Source organism: Lytechinus variegatus, chromosome 9, assembly GCF_018143015.1.
Source record: "Lytechinus variegatus isolate NC3 chromosome 9, Lvar_3.0, whole genome shotgun sequence".
In the NCBI taxonomy this organism is placed as follows: domain Eukaryota; kingdom Metazoa; phylum Echinodermata; class Echinoidea; order Temnopleuroida; family Toxopneustidae; genus Lytechinus; species Lytechinus variegatus.
The window spans coordinates 34,990,384-35,004,396 of record NC_054748.1 but is presented as its reverse complement, the minus strand read 5'-3'; positions in this window follow the sequence as shown (position 1 = coordinate 35,004,396).

Below are 14,013 nucleotides of genomic sequence, written 5' to 3'. Positions count from 1 at the left end.
ATTTGATGTATTGTTATTATTGTGATTATTTTTATTCCCATTATTCATTATTAATGATATTATTATAATTATTGTTATCATTATCATCTCTCTTATAATTGATTTATTAAATTATCTATTTGATTTATTTATTCATCTTTTAGTTGACGACATGGTATGTAAAAGGTGGCAATATAAAAGAAGAATATTAGTGGAATTAATATAATTTAGAGGTACAAGCATCAATAATTTATTATGGTAGGAACACATGTAGTTGTCTAATAAAGCTGAAAGAACTGGATGATTTTAATAGGTTCATACATATGCAACTCAAGAAAAGACTTTCTATCTAGAAAAGCTATTGCACGGAATACATGTAATAAGCTGCATTTGATTTGGGAATCAAATATTTCTCTGTCATCAAAACTCTCCCTGTTTAGGGCATGTGCAAAAGTATCCTTTTGTATGGTTTAGAAACATGGACAATCAAGAAGTCATTAAAGATAGACTTTTAGGCACATATTCTCGACTTTTAATGAGGGTACAAAATATCAGTTGGAGAGATCACAAAACAAAATTTATGGAGATCTTCCACTTATCTGCACCACGGTAATTAAACGTAGTATGAAATTTGCTCGTCACTGTTTCCGTAGTGAGAAAGAAGTTATTTCTGGGCCCTGTTGTACTAAGAGTTACGATTGATCCAATCAATCGCAATTATTTAAAAGCCAGCAACGTCAACATCTAAAATATATGAAAATGTTTGTTCAAAATATTTTCTAGAAATGACATACATGTATATTCATACATTCACTGTTTTTTTAACAATTCAGTATGTTTCTCTTTGTTTTCAAAGGACATTGAGCAAATTTCCAAAGGAAAAAATTATGTCATTGCTGGATTTCCATATACTTGAGATTGATTTGATCAATCGTAACTCTTTATACAACATGGCTCTGATGTACTTTTGTTGTACCTTCCTCATAAAACGAGAGAACAAAGACCTTTAAATGTTGTTGATGACAAATGTAGGGATACAAATAATTTGTTACATGACCAACTCTCATGTCAGATCGAAAAGCCTGGCATGCCATTGTTGATTCATTCTCGGATGCGTCCGATTTGTAGTGTAGTGTAGTATTTTAGAGTATTTCCCAATGCTCATCACAAGATAAATTTGATTTACAATCATATTAATTGAATTGAACTTTGTTCATTACAGGTAATATGCCTTTTACTGACCAGTGCATTACGACACAAATATTTACAAATTACATAAATGAGCATGAGGATAAAAACGAGATGACAAGTATGATACATCATGACACTGGCTTTCGATTGTTGTTTTCTGCAAAGGAAAGCTATAATCCTTTTTGGATTTTTCACATCCTTTTATTAATGATCCTGTGAAGTTATTTCTTTCTTTATGGATTTTTAGGGTATGTCTTTCTGTAGCTCATTGGATATGTTGTTAATGCAGTTGTATGGTGGTGTTTGTTTATCTCTCGACATGCCGCATTTATACATTTCATATTCTTTTCTGAAATAAATGAGAGAACATATTGTTATGAGGTGTGAATAGAAAATATATTGCACTATAGCAAAAAGAAAAAAAAAGATCTTTGATAGTACCAAGACTGATATTTTAACCGCTGTTCAATTTATTATGATCTCTTGCCTTAATCTGTGCACATTGCAGATGAGCTGCTATAGAAAGTTTTTGTAAGTATTGTTCCTCTTCAGAACAGTGTGCAGTATTTGATTGAGTAAACTCTATAATAATTGAGATATTGAAAATATGTCTCATTTTATGTGAAACTTACAATTTTGTTGTCTTTACATGTACATCATCTCAGGTAAGACAATGATGTCAGAGATATTTTCTAGAGGCCGTATTCTGAAGTTGTGTTTTGAACTCTGGTTTTAAGTTGTGGTTTAACTATGGAAAGCAAGTTGTTACATAAACCTATAACAGTAGAGGTTCAATGCATCAGCTCATTGGACTGCCAAAACATTATTATCTGCCTGGGAAGGATAAGTATGACAGTTGTCTTCACCATTAGATAATTAGTGAAGAGCACAGTTAACGTGAGAAGCATTCACTGTAAACAAAATTTTGAAATGTTTGGCTTCCCATAATTTTAGCACAGACTTAGACCATAGTCTAAGTTAAACCTGACTTCAGAATACAAGCCTACGTGTTTGAAAAGATTGTTTTTGGTATATATTTAGAGGTTGATGCTATCTGCAAAAAAATACCCTTTTTAAGTGTTGCCATTCTTTGATATATTGCACTGCAGCAAAACTGAAAAAATAATTCCTTGATAGTACCAAGACTGACATTTTAACCAATGTTCAATTTATTATGATAAGCTGCTATAAAGTTTTTGTAACTTTTGTTCCTGTGAGTTTGAACAGTGTGTAGTTCCGGTGTGTAGTATTTCATTGAGTAAGCAATATTATCATTGATATATTGAAAAACATGTTTGAGTTTATGTGAAACTTTCAAATTTATTATGTTTACTTGTACACCATCTCAGGGAACCCGATTCTGTCAGGGATATATTTTCTAGGTGTTTGAAAAGATTGTTTTTGGTATATATTTAGAGGTTGATGCTTTCTGCACAAAATAGACTTTCTATTTTTCAATATTGTTTTAATACAGTTTCATGCTACGTGTATCACTGTCTTTCACTACTTTTGAAATAAAAGAGACATTTTGGACATGGCTCTGTTCTGTTTATTTTCTTTTGATTTTTGTAAAATAGAAATGAGAGTTTTCATAGCGACATGGTAATAGGTAATGGCTCAAGAGAACTTTAAATCCAAGCAAACTATCCCTTTGCCCTGCATGAGGGAGTATAAACGTGCTTGCTTGCTCCAGCTTTATGTTTTCCATGACATTAATCAGTTTTGGAATCAACGTTGAATCTTAACAAAGGTAACGTGTTTGAAATGTTATCAGTTATTGATCTATTTCGTGAATCTGGCAAAAAAGTGGAATCATGAATCGCTGATCATTTGCATGAGAGCTAGGTGACACGATCAAGTCAAATGCCATTGAAATTTAATTATGTTGTGGTCGTTACATCCTACTATTCTTAATCCCTTTTAGCTATCTCAGTCTACATCCTCTTTCAGCTTTTAATAGGGGACCGTTATACGTTATGTGGAAAGTGCCCATGTGATCTCAGTTTCATAGGGAAATCTGTCCGATGGCACCACAAAGATCCCTTATTTAGGACCAACCCCAACCAAGGAGACGGGTCAAAAAGGCACGATCGTGGCCATCGAAAAACTTAAGCTTTAGACCCTTTTTGTATGCTCTACATTCTCAGTACTTGTGATTTGGTGCAAATGACGGAGTTCCCATTTGTACCAATCACAGAGCTTGTAACTGACACATATCGTTACGTAGATGAAGCGAAGGCAAAAACTCACCTCTGAATAGCTAAGCAACGGCCGAAGGGTATCTGTTAATCCGAAATGAATTTTCTTCAGATTGTAGATAGATGTATGTTAAAATGTTTACTTTCAGGTATTTAAATTTACGTAAACAACATTGTTTGGCTTTCTTATTTTGAGGATTTTATGAAAAGGAATGATTCTTGGGATTGATTCAAAGCTAATAAAATTGTTAATTCTTCCCGAATATGTTTGGAAGGCCGAGAAGTTCCCATTCATGCCTTTTTGTAAGACCAGTTTGTAGTTATACTTCATGGGCAATTTTGTCAAACGACCTTTCATTTCTTTCATTATGATAGATAGATTTCAAAGCAAGTTATTATGTAAGCATGCCTTACATAGCAGAATGAAGAAATTGAATAGACCAGGTGCATAGAACATCAACAAACACTATTATGAAGGCATTAGTTTCATTTCTACTTTCAATGCATTATAGCCCGTGATTATAGCATGTACAACGTAGGCCTACTTTGCAAACTGTAAAATACCAGTCGTTCGTTGACGCATTTTTTTGGTGTGGATGTAAATGAAAAATGCAATTCAAAAGAATGTATGATTAACCATGACATAAAAATTGGTGCTTATCTCATGCAATTTTAAATCATCGTGTCGCTTGACCAATCTCTGATCATGCGCAGAATCTTCTCATAAGTGGAACTAGTTACGAACTGGCTTATATTCATGAGTCGGCTGGTAGTGGTTCGTGTACCTCTTGGACATGTTGGACACCTACGATTCGGGCCTACTGAGTTTTGCTCAGATTTTTTTGTTTCACTTGTGTTGTGAAATAGTTTGTGATCATGGAAAGGATTTGGATTTTGATATGGACTCTGACAGTGAAGCAGGGAGTGGTATCGTGGGCAGTTTGACTCTAAAATTGCAAGTGACATTGAAAATGAATCCGACTGATCGAGTCCCATGATGCACGAGTCGGCGGTGGCCGCCGCGCTGGCGATGGTGCATGGTGGTAGGGGTCTTGGCACTGGTGCTGGTCAAGTTTACACGGTAAGGGTTTGTACTGATATTTAATGACGTTATTTTGTTTTGAATTGAAAAACAATAAATATGAAAAATTTAAAAGACGATAGAAATGGACGTAGATAAGGAAACATATAATAGACAGAAATCCGGCCGGGACAGAAATATTTGATTAGGGGTCGAGATCTAACGTTACATATTTGCACACTTCGTATTTTCCAAAGTGCATTAATTACCTGGGTGTGTGTGGGGGTGGGGGGGGGGGGGGTGCTATTGTGAATGTGAGCTTCAGTGTGTGACGGATCGAAGATACTTTTAGAGATTGTATGATGCAGAATTGAACTTGATTACAGTTATAATTATGTGTATGTACATGAATCAGAATGGCAGGGAGTTTGCGTGATCTAGGCTGAATGTAGGACCATGATGCATGGGCATATATCCTTTCTTAACAAAAACACACAAAACATTTAAATTGCTAAAGTATTGTTTGTCAAAGCGGTTGATGTGAAGAGAATGTAACTGCCTTCAAATGCCACTGTTCTGATGGATCTAAAGTGAAACGTGATCGAAGTGAGGACCGACCCCCTGTCCTTCACACACACATATGTTACGATACTGCAACAGATAATGATGAAAATTTAGTTTTAAATTTGATTTCCTTATCAAATCACAAGAAATACATCAATCATACACTAAACAAATAAAAAATAATAATGATCTTGCATCTCTTGAAGTGTCAGATGTGCAATCCAAAGTTATACAGTTAAAATCCAAGTTGGTTGGCAAAGATTATTTAAATTAAAGTTCACAATGATGGCGATGATGGAATTGATGTTGAAGCATGATGGATAACAAGAGTCACTGTAACGAGTTTAAATGTCTGTGAAGACAATGTTGATAATGACTAACTGTCAATTTTCGCAATCCATGGGTTGAAAAGCGTTGATTAAAACAGGTTGATGATTTCGATGAGAACTGAGAATTCCTCTCTCAAAGTAACTGCAAACAATTCATTGATGGCGTACAAATAATTCCACAGAAGATGTTGTAAATGTTGTATTCCAGTTGGAAATAAACTAGGTCCTATGCTCTGACATGAAGTCTGGTGTGAAACTCTTAAGATCTTCTGATCTGATATGATGATGATTATGTCCTTAAAGAAACTGCCAGCTTATTTATATAAATTTTCACTATTCTGGAAGCTTCTAGTATTATCTTTAAAAAGAACATTATCCTTCTCTCTAGAATAGTCCACTTCTCGAAAACACTTGAACGACCTCAGTGAAATTAACAATGTAAACAACATAGCTAATTATATTGTCTATCTTAGTACATTCCATAAGTAACACAGATTACTTTATCTCATTAAATAGACATCCCAACAAAGCTTTACTGAGACATTCTGGAATATTCTTATACACTCTATGCTATTAAAATCCTTAAAGAGGAAATAACTAAATGAATTAATGTAATTGCTCTTAATACAATTCTACTTATATAACAGCATCCACACACTGTAATATAAATTAAACACTGCACAAGTTAGTTGTCACCAACAATGCATTTTCATGTAGTATTTTCGTTTATTTAAGTTAAGGGTCATGTAGATAAAAAACATCTGTCTAAGGCATAAACTGCTGTACCGTGATTCAAACCCCGGGCTTAATATATGTGTGTAGGCAGGCGCCTTCGGTCACGGCACATGCACAAACAAATGCAGACTCAGGCAAACGCCCTATCTCGCAAACCCACACACATCTCATTGAAGTTCCAATCTCTCAATGGCGAGAGAGATTGTGAAGTGTAATACATGCATGTGAAATGACAGGACACACCCTGTTATCTTAAGTAGATGTGAAAACAGACGTTTATTTGAAAAATACACATCTTGTATTACCCATTGTTTAGAACAAAACATACTTAAAAAAAAAATCGATCACACACACACACGTGCGTGCACGAGTGAGCGCGCGCGCACACACAAATGCACATTTTGTTCTTTTTACCTAGATTGGTTAAAACAGGGAATTTCCCTGGTTAGGGCAATGATAAAAACAATAAAATAAAGCGTTATTCTATTTGCATTTAATTGTCAAAGTTACCAGATACTTTTTATCACAGATGCTTGATGTTTTCAATATCAAGTGATAACTCTTGTAGCATCGCCACTAAAATATGTTCTTTCTAATCACATATTGATAATAGAAAATAAATAATTTTGATTTGATAGATGCAAGCCGTCTGAAACAGAAGCTATTACTTCCGTTCCATAAATATAAGAAGTAATTACACCAATCACTTTGTGGTTCTAACGAAGAATTTGGATCAGTGTATGTCTTTAAATAGGCGAGTTTATTACAAGCCTTCTTTCTACATGTTTTTCATTGTTTTCAAGTCTATATCATTAAAACACCATGCAACCATAGCTAAGCTGAGAAACGCGTGAAGATCTGATGTACCCCTCCCTCTCCGCTACTGGTGGGTATTTTTTTTATGGGGGGGGGGGCAGGTGCGGATTCATGGGGTGGCAGAAGGAAGATATAACGGTGCATCCTACGAGTTTAATCGCGCACCGCGTGAAATGGAGCGATGTAGGGCCTACCTACTTTTGGGGTCAAATTTCTCCTAAAGTCTTAGGGGGTGTTGCAAGAAAATATTTGCGATCAATTACAAATATTCTGTTGCAATTTTAAAACTGGTAGATCGAACGTTAGCTGTAGCGAATCAGATTAAACTTCTTGTTTCAAGGAGCGAATCAGCAATCAAGCACTAATTTGCAAGATTTATGATTGATCATGATTTAGGGACCGAAAATTGACTTGCAATATTGCAAGTCAATTTGATCGCAATTTTCATGCAACACCCCATTACTTGGGATCCGCGTCTGGTGGGTAATCCCAGATAATTGTATTTGTTTAAACTGTACTTGTCAACAGCAAAAAAAAATAACTAATTATTTTTTATCGTATTGCTCTCTCCATCTTTCTCGCTTAAAGCATTTTAAAATAGTTCACCCATATCCAAAACTTTAGCGAAAAATTGTGTGTCAAATAAGCATCCCGTCAAAGTCTGACTCTGGATCCACGCCTGGTGGGTAACCCCAATTGATTGCATTTGCTTCTGTTTGGATTAATTGTACCTGTCAACCTCATTAGTGTTCATGTCTGCTGAATTGAGTTTCATACTCCTAGCCGAGGCAATATAAATACGGTTTTTGCTCTCCATCTTTCCACGCTTTCAAAATTGTACAACGTATCCAAATTTAAAGCGAATCTAAAGAATTAATTCAGCTACCCAACATCCACGTGGATGGTTACAAGTAGCCCAGTGGATTAATCTCTGGACTTTAAAACATGGTTCAAATCCCAGTTTGGCATATTGCCCTCAGCAAGGAATTGATCCACAATGTACCGCACCCAGCCAATGTGAGATAAATAAGTACGCGGTAGGATGAATTTCTTGACCACAATGAGCGTTGCTAATAATAGCAAGAGCTGTCAAAGCCAGAGTAATAATAGTTGCGCTTTGTATCCTCTGGCATAGAGCATTATACGAATCCAGTCATTAGTAAACTCAGTTATCCAGATTCCAAAATCACGGAAATTGTGAAGAAATCCCGAAGTATCATTTCCTGTAAGTGATAGAGATGAAAACAAAAAGGGCCATGCCCACAGCAACCCATCTCGTTACTAAGGTGGTCGATCCATTGGTGTCGTTACAGTAGTTCGAATCGCTACAGCAATACGTACAGGTTTCCATTCCGCATCCTTTTACACAGTTGATGGCGCAGCCCCTTTTAACAGACCAATCATTGGTATTTATAACCGTCTGTAAAAATAATTATATAAATTCTATATATGTAAATGTGGTAGATAGGCCATTGTGAGATACATTAATTTTGAAACAAAAATATGCTGATTTGATTATTATTTTTAAGGCTTTTGACCAAAATTCAAGGAGATCTTATATGATGTTACAATGAATCACACAAAATAATGAATGAATGATGTCATAAAGTCAAGGGTAATTTAGGTCTATGAACCGACGTTCTTACTATGAAAACCTTCCTCTAATCATCAATTCCGTGTCATTCAGTTGAAAAGTATCAAACAGACGGTGCTCATAACCGTCTGTTCTTTATAGTAGGCTATTTTTGACACTTTTTTATATAACATAAACATGTTGCATTCACCAAAATCATCTGCATTACTTTAGGAAAAAGAAAACCAATTCCAGAAAATTACGCCCTCTACCTTCACCAAAACTTCAATAATAGGACAAGTCATTTCTTCATTGTGGTTCAGAAAGGTCGAATGAACAGAGATAAAAAACAACCGAGCAAAGTGTGAAAAGGCACAAGTGGAAAATGTTTGATTCTAATATGATTATGGGGTTAAAGTAACTTTGCCAAACAACTACAAATTTCCCTTAATCGCGATTAGCTCCTGAGCCCTGTCATGCAACAGCTAGTCGCCCCAATGAAACCGACTCTAAACTTACCGATTATGATATCATTCGAAGTAACGTTATAACTTTGATCAATCTGGGCGCCGTAACACGAAGGTTAGCGATTAATCGCTAATTTCAAAGAACGATTCTGATTGGTTCCCATTTAGTCTACAGAGCAAAATGCGCATGCAATGCAAACCGGGGTAGTAATAATAATAATGAGACTTGTAAAGCGCCAAATGTACTCGGTAGAGTGCTCAAGGCGCATAAAGAGCTAAGAGTCAGTTTCGACAGAGGTACATTTTTTTATGTCTTCAGGAAGGCTATTCCACACAGTGTGGCATGCAAAAGCAAAAGTAATAATAGCAGAGCCCGCTGTGAGAATAAGTTTTCAGAACTGAAGTGGCTTCCCTGGGTAAATATTCCTATGTTATTAATATTATTATCATTATTATTATTAATGATTATTATGATAGGCCATTTCATGTAGCAAATTTCTAACGTTTCTGTTACGGGGCACGGGGGTTAATTTCGTTGATGTATCTGTAGAACTGCCATGGCGAAAGTAATAATAATAAGATAATAATAATAATAATGATGATGATGAAAATAATGATGAAAATAATAATAATAATGATAACAATCATTTGCATAGCGCCACCTACCTAGAAATAATCTTTTCCGATGCGCACTGTTATTCCCCCAACTTTTGTTCTGTGGTAACCATGATCACTGTTCATGAAACCAGCCCCAGCTCATCCTTAAATGAAGGGGAGGGGGCACTACGAACATTGCCACGTTTTCATTAATGGGATTATCATAATGGCCATTCCAAATAACGAATAACATGAATCACACGTAAATTGGCTATCCTCTGCCAAGGCAGCCCAAGATCTCCTTGAACCAAAGACTTCATGTTTGACCCCCTCTTTTTTTTTAAATCTTTTTTTTACCTTGCAGGCCGATTTGCGGTTGGGATGTTGGGTAATGCTCAGCTCACATCGGTCATTATCATCAGGCAGAGAATATGGCTCCCTGCAACCCTCTCCGGAACATTCTAAACACTGGATACCAAAAGTTCCTTCAAAGATAGATAATTTATTTACGTATTTATGTTTTGGATAACAATGTACATACACAAAACAAATTTGACCGGCACGCGTGCTGAAAGGTCAGTTTACAAAAAAATAAAATAATGAAGTACAATATAACAAAGCAAATTAATAAAAACGTAATTACGGCATTCTATATCAAAACTTAAATTTACTTTAAAGATGATGACGATGATGATGCAGGGGATGAAAAAATGGTAACGATGAAAATGATGGTGGTGGTCATGATGTTAATGGTAATGTTGATTGGTTATGATGATGATGACGTCGAGGATGATGTGCATGATGATTAAGATGATGATAAAGATGAAGAAGGTGATACTAATTCTTATGATGGTGATGATGATAATGATGATGGAGATGAAGATATGTGACGACAAAGATGGTTATGTTGTTATTGAGGGTGAGGACGATGATGTTGATGTGATCAGTTGTGTATTTTTAAGGTTTGTTATGATTGTGATGGTGATGTCGGTGGTGGGCGTGTTTATAGATTACTTTTGAAAATAGCCCCCTCCCCTGGATCCCCACGTTCTATGGTAAAAAAAATTGTTTCGAATATTTGTTCATGTATTTATTCATCAATCATTATTGACTTATCAATCGGCATCAGTCTATCCACCTTTTCATGCATTCACTCATTTTAAATTCATTGAAGTATTCATTTTCAGTATTTACACACTTAAAAAAATGCATCATGTTTTAAATCTTGAATATTGTTTCCAATATCCAAAGCTAAGTAAACACACGATCTAAGCCATCTACAGCAATCTGGTCACAAAATGATGCAACCACATATCAATTGAAGAAGGATTAATCTTACCTTTAAGAAATAAAGGGAAGATGAGCAGCATTTGTAGAACGAGCATCATTGTCAAGGTAACGGCATGTAAATCTCTTTGGCATTCAATTCTATTGAATAAAATATTACACCGTAAATACTCACCTATGCTTAATGATAATAATATTCAGATCTTGCATAGCGCATATTTAACGTCTCTATGCTCTTCTAAAGCCCCTGTATACATGCGTGACCCCCCCAAAAAAAAAAGAACGAAAGAAAAAAACGCGTTTAAAGGGGTGTTTTTCAGTTATGGAACCCCCCCCCCACAGATTTTCAAAGCAAAGGGTGGTATTGAAAGACTGGTCAATGGCTAATGGCAGGGACAAAAGTATTTGGGGTATGTTTATTTTTCCAAAGTTTTTTTGTGTTCAGACCAGCCAAACGTGTTTAGGGCATGTTTTTTCCCAAGCTTTTTGTCCGGGGTCATATTCTGGCGACAACTTATTTAGGGTCCATAGTGTGTAAGTAAAGCCCGCGAAAAACTTGTTATTGGGTTGTTTTGCACACAGAGAAAAACTCGTTTAGGGGGTGATTGGAAGTAATTTGGTCACGCATGTGTACAAAAATACATTTGTCTGCCCCCCGGGTCTAAAGCGACGATAGTATTACCCCGCAAGTCTCACAGCACACAAGCATTTCAATGAATGAATCTAGCTAGGTACCCATTAATGTCACCATGGTCAAGAGCCGAATGATGTATATAGATCAATTTCTTGCTGAAGGAAAATACGCTGCGCCTAAAATTCGAACCAACTACGCTCTCTTTCAAAGTCCGGAGACTACAGAGAGTAAAACAAAAAAGTATGCGTTGTTTAAGCCCGTCACTCTAACAACAACAGTTTTTTTTATCAAAATTTAAGACAATCACTAAAAAGGAAATTGTTTAATTTTTTCTAACAACTTGTTTTGAAAATATGGAGAATGCCCGGCAGATGCAAGTAAATTTAGTGAAGAACCTTTCTTATTATTTTTTTTATATTTTCGTCTAATATTTACTTGTTCTAACATCACTTATATATGAATTGTTTATGAACCAGATATTTCAGTCGACAAAGACGTGAAAATTAAAGAGTAGTTGAAGTGGAAATAAAAGTTTACCATTTTTTCTCAAAAGTTTTTTTTAGCAAAGATTTTAAACATGATTACATATTACAGAAGCAAGTAATGTTATGTTATGCAGGCCCACTGGCAGAGCTATTTCTTAACTGAAGAGGCTACCCTGGGTAAATAAAATGTTATTATAATTATTTTAATGACGACATGGGTTCCGGTCTGTTCAACTAGAAATGTTGGACATTTTTTATGTAATCCCCTCGGAATAGTTTACTAGATAGATGGTGCATAATAAATGCTGCACGTTTGTTATTATAAATGAATAAGACCATCTGTGCATTAGACTATTTGCTATTTAAAAGTAGACATTTTGACCAAACCTACTAATAGTTTACTAAATAGATGGTGCATAATAAATGCTATGTTTGTTATTATAATTGAAAAAGACCATCTGTGCATTAGACTGTTTGCTATAATTTAGAAGTGGACATTTTGACCAAACCTACAAATAGTTTACTAGATAGATGGTGCATAATAAATGCTGAGGAGACGCGATAGCTCAGTCGGTAGAGCGGGGGATTCGTATTCCGGTGACCCGGGTTCGATTCTCACTTGGTGCGCTAGTGCCCTTTGGTAAGGCATTAATCCTCAGTACCAGGTCCTTCGGAGGGGACCTTAAGCCGTCGGTCCTCTGGTTGCTTGCTTACAAGCATTCATGCTTTCTTAGCAATCAGGTAAAAAAATCATCAATCAATCAATCAATCAATCAATGTTTGTTATTATAATTGAAAAAGACCATCTGTGCATTAGAATGTTTGCTATAATTTAGAAGTAGACATTTTGACCAAACCTACATGTAAATCTTTAAGATTTGAATTGATCGCCTCCGAAAACAACGCGTTTTGTTTGTTCTATTTCAAATTGAAGTTTATTAAAGTGCAACAGAAAAAAACTTACGATTTTGTATTCGTATCGCCAGCATAATCTTCGAATTTGTCGTCCTGAGAAATAATATCGTACACCCCTAGACATCTAAAGCGTATTGTCTGTGCTCTTGAAGAGAAGTGACAGTGCCAACATGAACACTTGTGTATTAATCCAGAATTACATGCATTTAGCGCCAAGGAGTCACCGAGGCAACCGTCAACTGCAGTAGAAAGCATGCAGCACTTTTAACGAACTCTTAGTCAAACAAGAGTTTTATTACCTTGCTGACCTGTATTAATAGTAGATATTATGGAGATGATCAAAGATCACTTGGAAAGATTTCTTGCAAGTTTGCTATAATCCATCAATACCGCCTTGGCGGCCACCTGTCCACAGCGTCCATTTGTCTATATTTGAAGAGCTCACTTGCAAAAAGGGGTTAGGTTCATTTTTCCTCATATTAGATCTTTATGTCTTAATGTATAGATTTTAGATGATACCAAAGAAAAGTTGAAGAAAAGTTAAGAAGTAAACTAAAATGGAAAAAAAATCACTTTTTAAAAAGGGGTTAGGTCCATTTCAGTGTAGTTGGAAAAGGGGTTAGGTCCACACTGTTTTTTTTTTAAAGAATATCTTAAAAGATATGAAGACCGGTAGATTTATACCCAATTTTATGTTCTAATGGTAGGGTATCATGAAAATTCAGTTTCGCATAAGAATATTGCATTATGGTAGAATTAAAAAATGATTTTCTTGGAGTGGACCTAACCCCTTTTGCAACTAAACTCTTCATTTGCAACCTGCATGTAGCGGTCACTTAAGATCCCAAGCAAAGAAGGTAATCATGGTAATGTGTTGTAAATCCTTTCTATAGCGGCCATCTGTCTAATCAGTCTGCGGCCACTGATTTCTGCATCGCATGTACATGTATATGTTTTTGACTTTGTACAGCGATCATCAAAAATAGTTCAATATTTGCTTCCTCACATAGGCACATCATTACATGCAGTGATGAATCATTTTATCATTAATCAAAACCATTCTACAACCTGTCGATCATTAAATAATTCAATTGAAGAGTCAAAGTAAAAATCAATCGATCACTCGATTAAATATCGGCAATAACAACATTCATCCAAGTTATCTATAAATTGATCAACGATTCAATCATTCGGACAAGCATCCACCTAATCAGTCAATCAA